This window comes from Artibeus jamaicensis, unplaced genomic scaffold, assembly GCF_021234435.1.
Source record: "Artibeus jamaicensis isolate MK-2021 breed Jamaican fruit bat unplaced genomic scaffold, CSHL_Jam_final contig_723, whole genome shotgun sequence".
NCBI classification, from domain to species: Eukaryota; Metazoa; Chordata; class Mammalia; order Chiroptera; family Phyllostomidae; genus Artibeus; species Artibeus jamaicensis.
In genome coordinates, this window is record NW_026521938.1 from 1,427,587 (window position 1) to 1,434,398 (window position 6,812).

Here is a 6,812-nt window from a genome sequence, read left to right on the forward strand (position 1 = left end):
TCCTGATTTCTTGACACGGGCCAATTGGCCAAATCAGGTTGGGTCTGTGCCTCTGCACCCAGTTAGCAGAATTATATAGCTCATAGGATTTTTCAGAGAAGAGGGTGAGTGCTGAGCATCCTTCATGATATTTGCAGTGCTTCCATGACATTTTCTTAACAATCTATTTGAAGTCAGTGGTGGCTTGTATGTACACTCTGAAAATAGATCGTTTTCTGTATTTTCCGCCTTCACTGCTGTCAGTAGAATGTCCTGGATTAGAGCTCAATCTCTAAAGCCCCTGTGGCATTGATTTTCAATTTTTAACAGAGGGAGCAGTGCTGAGCAGCCCTTGGGATTGACCTCGGACATTAGAGCATTATTTTGATGTCATTGAATTTTCATGGTAACCTAACATTAATCATAAGTCAAGGTGATTTTCCCCAGTATTGTAGAGATCCAAGTACATGTTTCAGTATTCAATCTACATGAGAAAAATGAGGCGTCCATCATGTTAAAGAGAATAATAACCATGGGAACAGCTATGGTCCCCTAAGCAGACAGAGATGAGGTGTCAGTTCATTCTCAGGCTGTGCCATTAAGGGGTACATATGAGATCATGGTGGTTCAGATTCATAGACAATAAAGACCCCAGATCAAAGGTGAATAGTTGAGCACTTTATTGAGAGCAAAAAAAAAGAAGCAAGAATCAAGAGCACACATCACCAGATGGGAAATCACCTACACTGAACAGATGGGAACAGTTTCAAGTGGGATTTTTTCAGGTGGGATTTCAAAGTCTCACTTTGGGGGCTATGAATAAGTATGTTTTAGACTAACATGGCTATGTGCCAAAGGCCTAGTGAGATTTTTGACTAACTGTTTTCTCTGGGGGAAGTGGCAGGTCCCAAGGCAACAGCTAAAGATCAAAAGGTACTGATTTCCCAGGGAACAGAGCCAGTTCTCCCTGGGAGACAGCGCTATATTTTGCTTTTCCAATGAACGTCACAGTTCAGGGATAAGTAGGAAGAATTCTCAAAGTCCTTTTAACCTTTCAACGGCTCACTTCAAACTCTTCCTATTGAATTCTAACATCATCCCCATCCTTTAGATTCAAGTTTCTTTACTTGCTTGATTGTATCACTATTTGTATTTTAGAACCACTCCTACCCTCCCTTCTTTCTCCTCCCCTTTTCTCCTTCTCCTCCTTCTCCTTCTTACCACAGCACTGTTTTATTAGGGATTTTATTAGGGATTTATTAAGATGAAATCTCTAGGAATGAGGAAGTCAGTCAGGAGGCACAAAGTCCAGGAAGCCTCCTCAGATTTCATAGCAAACCACCAGCTCAGGCTCTTTACCTGCCTCCTTCCAGGTACAGATTATTATAAGGATACTGCTTTGGTACCACAGTCTTGTAGGAGGGATAAGTCTCCCCTACCCCAAACATGAACGGCATGAAGGCCATGAAGCCAAAGAGGTGCTTACACATGACATCTCAAGAAACAGGCATGGGGGACATGTCCACATGGTTCCTGATATACATATCTAGATCCCAGTGGACCGGTTCGCCCCAGTTCAATCTCATGTCTGGGTGGTCCAGTTCATACCATGGATCCTTCTTATGCTGTGAGCGGTCAGGGAGCCTTGGGGAGTCGCCATAGCCCATGCCATCATCTGGGTATGGCTCATAGTCTTCCACTCGCATGTTATACTGCTTGGCGGCAGCAGCCCTCCGTTCTGGGGGTTTGGGATAAGGCCCTGAAAACATGTCTTTGGTGATGTGGGAGGCTGTCTGTGCACCCAGCAGCACCACACTTGGGACTGCTCTTTGCAGCCATTGGGCTCCCAGGACCCCTGCCCTGGCCAAGGCCATCTGGACCTTGCTCCTGTATTGTGTATTTTAGAACCTTTCATTGACGGGTTTTTCAAGTGTGTCTTGGTGTCTCACAAAATATAATTCTTGAATATGTTTCTAAACCTATTGCACTGATAATGCCATATGTACCGTATCATCAATGAATTATTAATTATGTCTATAACTCACAAGTCCTCCTTTGTAATGATAAATTACAACACCACTTTCACATTAACAAAAATTTCAATAATTACTCACAATTTATTTTTGCCAGTTTTTGCAACAACTTTCTTTATTGACACTTAGATTAGAAGTAAATAGACACCCATTTATGCTTCTATTATGCATTTTTTTAATTTTCAAAACTGCGTCCTATATTTTTATGCCATACTTGTCATATGTATGATTGCATAAATGTGTTACTAATGTAGTAAAATTTCTCAGACTTTCCCATGTGTGCACACCCCGCTTTATTGAGTTGTCCTTTATTGAGCTTGAGAGATAATGTGTTCTCTTCAATAGGAACGCAAGCCCCTCTACCTGCACAAAGATTGCATGCAACTTAATGAAGGCTCAGGCAATGGTTTGCCTTTTGTAATTGATAAAGTATTTTTACACTGTAGTATGTATATTTTCATTTTATGCTAGTAATGTTCCATATTTCATAGACTACAATATGCACCAGGGAACACACGCATGTGCTCTGACTGGGAATCGAACTGACAACCACTCAATTCACAGGCATGAACTCAATCCACTGATGCCACAGCAGCCAGGACTGAATATTATTTTTTGATTTTAGAAAGAGAGAAGAAGGCATAGGGTGAGAGAGAGAGAAACAGCAATTTGCTGTTGCACTAATTTATGAAGTCTTTGGTTGATTCTTGCAGGTGCACTGATCAGAGATTGAACGCGCAACCTTGCCATATTATGGGATGGTGCTCTAACCTACTCAGCTATCTGGCCTGGGCTGAGAGGTTAACTTGAACTATGGATTTTGTCAGATGGCTACAAGATTTATCAGAATGATCACATAGTAAGTTATATAATATCAAATCACTGGGGTATGTTCTCCAACAAAGTAATATTGGGGCCAGAAAGTTCATTTTTTTCCCATAAGATGACCCTAGTAGTGCTTGTCTTTAACTTTACTCAAAATAATTTTGTTAGATTGTATTGTGACAGCTGTCATATCAGCATGCATTTTTTAAAAACTTGTAGCCCTGGCTGGTGTAGCTCAGTGGATTGAGTGCAGGACTGTGAATCAGAGGATTGCGGTTCAGTTCCCAGTTGGGGCACATTCCTGGGTTGCAGGCCGTTTCCCATCAGGGGACACATGAGAGGCAACCATACGTTGATATTTCTCTCCCTCTCTCCTTTCCTTCTCCTCTAAAAATAAATAAATAAAATTTTAAGGAAAAAAAACGTGTAAATTGGTGAATTTTTTTGCGTAGCCATTTTAGTATTGAAGGGGGAAGAAGATAGGCAACATTTTTGGCATATTATGCTTTATTATTTCATGAAAGGTAAAAATACGACTGAAACCAAACAAATTGTAGAGTATATGGAGAAGGTGCTGTGACTGATCAAAACATGTCACAAGTGGTTTGTGAAGTTTCCTGCTAGAGATTTCTTGCTAGATGATGCTCCACAGTTGGGTAGACTAGTTGAAGTTGAAAGCAATCAAATCAAGACATTAATTGACATCAATATTATGATCACATGAGTGATAGCCTTTTAACATTTCACATAATAATGACTTGATAATGATCAACTTTTTTAGTTTTCTTTTTTGTCTGGGAAGATCTTCATCTACCCTTCGATTCTAAGTGTTAGCTTTACTCAGTAGAGTAATTTTAGCTGTAGGTCCCTGCTTTCCATGAATATGAATATTTCTTGCCAGTCCCTTCTAATCTGCAAAGTTTTTCTTCAGAAATCAGCTGAAAGTCTTAGGGGAACTCCCCTGTAGGTAACTAACTGCTTTTCTTTTGCAAAATATTTAGATCGAACACCAAAGGTTCAGTGCATTCTCTCAGTTATTTGAGCAAGAATACTCCATTTTGTAGGGGGAACCTGGCCAGGGAGGAGGTCCTAGGCAGACCTAAAGCAAGTGGATGAGGTGTCACCATGGCTCATAGTCCCTCAGAATATAGCCCTCTGCCTCTCTGTCAGTGTGGGTTTTGTAACTACCAAAACAATTGTTTGAGCACATGAAATATCTTACTGAGTTTTCTGGGATACTGTGTATGATGAACTTTTATGAATATGACATGTACCTGGAGATCATGGTTATGTATCAAATGTAAGTTTGCTGCCAGGATGGCTGCAATGTTGGGATTCATGAAGGTTTTAAAAGTAGGCATTTGAACGTGAGATGAAAGTTTTGGATTTGGGGATTTTTCTTCCTTGCAAGGAAACGATGATCATTTTACCAGTAAATGCAGTGACAGTTTCTGCCTGGGGACTGCAGATTATTTCTGCAAAAAGTTACAGAGTGAGCAAAATACAGAAAGGTACGAATATTGATTAATGGAGTTGTAACTGGTCATTAGTTTAATATTTAGAAGAAAAAAGGTCCTGTTGGTACTGAGAACAGGTCAGTCTCCACACATGGAATAGTGTCCTTTGTCACTGAGCCCTAAGAGATGGGAGAATTAACTTGAGCTCCGGCTCTGCTGGACACGTGGCTACCCTGAAATTCTTTCTTCTTCCAAGTGTTGGTTGTATTCATTCCTGAGAACTTGAGGAGAAATAGAGAGGTCAGACAGATACAGAAAGTAGTGAGCTGAGAAATTTAGAAGAAGTAAAGGAAAGCCATGACATCGTATTTCTTTCCTCAGACAACTGTTTACTAATTATCTCACCTCCTCCAGAGGCTCACCTTAGTCTAAGGGTAGCTATGGGTAGTCAGTAGGTTGACTCCATGGCCAGGTTGTTTTGTGTAAATTGATTGAATTACCTTCACCAAGAGAGGATCGTTGGCCCTCCCACTCACTGTGAGGAGTTCCTCATCAGATCTGTGCCTCTGGTGAAACATGAGCTTGGGCTCAACTCTCTGAATGATAATGTCTCGGGAATAAGGCAGCAGGTACAGTTCATGAGTGTGGCTAATTTGTGTTGATGGCAGTTTCTCAAAAACTCCCCAGTTTTTCAAAAATTAATTTTTCTTAATTGGTATTTAAATTACAAATAGTTTCCATTTGTGTTTATGTTATGCATCTTTTTTTGTTTCAAAAGTATGTCCTATCTTCTTGTGCACTATGTGGTGTATACATGATGGGGCAACTATGTTACTTGTCTGGTAAAATTTCCCAGGCTGTCCATGTGGGCATATCCTCTTCAATATGATATGATTTCTTGAGCTTCAGTAATAATGTATGGGCATCAACAGAAAGGCAAGATCCTTCATCTGCAAAAAGATTGCATGCAACTACTTGAAGGCCTAGATAACAGTTTGTCTTTGTAATCAATCACATAATTTTTAAAGATTTTATTTATTTATTTTTAGAGAGAAGGGAAGGGATGGAGAAAGATAGGGAAACAAACATCAATGTGTGGTTGCCTCTTGGGTGACTCAGTGCCATGTACCAGGAAATCTAGCTCACAACACAGGCATGTGCCCTGACTGGGAATCAAACCAGCAGTTGTATGGTTTGCAAGCTGGTGATCAATCTACTGAGCCACAACATGTGGGGGCCATTTTCCTTGCAAGTCCCCCCCGTGTGCCATGGATAAGAGTAAACATGACTGAGACATGATCTGCTTGGGGAGGAGAGGGGGCCAGTTTCCCAGAAGAAAAAGGCCTTGAGCAGTGGCCAGTTTCTCACAGGAAAAAGGCCTTGAGCCCTTTACTCTAAAGGCTTTTATTGGGTTGTAATACACAGGAATACAGGGCGGCAAGGATCAAATAGCAGATAACATTTCAAAGAAAACTGAGGGCTTGCTATGAGTCAGAGTCTGTCAGGAACAGAGTTTTAGGGTTTCCTGCTTGACCATTAACATATGAATGAAAGCACTTTTAGCAGAGCAGATTTCACAGGTTTTTCAGGAAGCCTTTGTGATGCCAGATTTTTCCCAAGGATAAGCTCTAGCAAGGCAAGGAGCTGCACCTCTTCCCATCAGGTATTCAGGCTTAAGGGGATTAGAGTCAGGAAGTGCTTCTCCCAGAGGACATGGGGACTCGGGCTATGTCAGAGCCGAGGGGCAAGAGTCCATTGCTCTTTGTTGCAGCCCCCCCCAGTCCTTCCATGAAGGCCTCCCGAGTGATGGTGTCTGGCCTAGGTTGCCCCTCCTCTGAGGGGTCTTACTGGTCAAGGACTTCTGACCAAGCTTTGGGTGCAGGGAGGAAACTGAGGCAGCGTTTGCCACCAGAGACAAGCTTTGTCTCCTGTGGCTCTCATTCCAGAGGTGGCTCTCTCATCCTTAGCCACAGGGGGCAGAGTTACAAATTCCTAAAACCAGGCAGCGCAGTCCACAACAACAACAGCCAGCACAATCAATTATGATTAAATTAAGCTATATATCTTTGTTTACATAGTGCTATTGCACGCTTAATAGACTATATTATGCATTAAGGAGCCAACAAATGAGTGCGAATAGCTTTACTGGCATATTGAGTTTTTGGTCTGGAACTTTTCATGCAATTTCTGGGTAGAATTCCTGTCATTGAACGTCTGATGTCTTCAACATGTACTCCTTTGTTTGCAAAAAGTGTATATTTAAGTCAGAGGTACCCAATCAAATCAGTGTGGACTCCAGTCACACAGCTACTCAGGCAGATCTAACTTGTCACTGCATCAGACACAGGTGTGCTTCAGTATTAGCGAGTGTTTTTTACATTAACTTTACATAATGGCTCCACCAGAGGCAGGATAGGTAGCATTAGTGACGGGTGTAACCCTCCTGCCACCACATTCTGCTTGAAGGAGCCACGTGCCTAATAGCCTGAATCAAGAAGAGAAGGTCAGCCCTGGCTGG

General features: G+C 41.7%; 1 pseudogene; it reads right to left on the minus strand.

Annotated features, from left to right (window-relative positions):
* Positions 1-1,300: 1,300 nt before the first annotated feature.
* On the minus strand, positions 1,301-1,853 carry LOC119053171 (NADH dehydrogenase [ubiquinone] 1 beta subcomplex subunit 8, mitochondrial-like; annotated as a pseudogene).
* Positions 1,854-6,812: the final 4,959 nt, after the last annotated feature.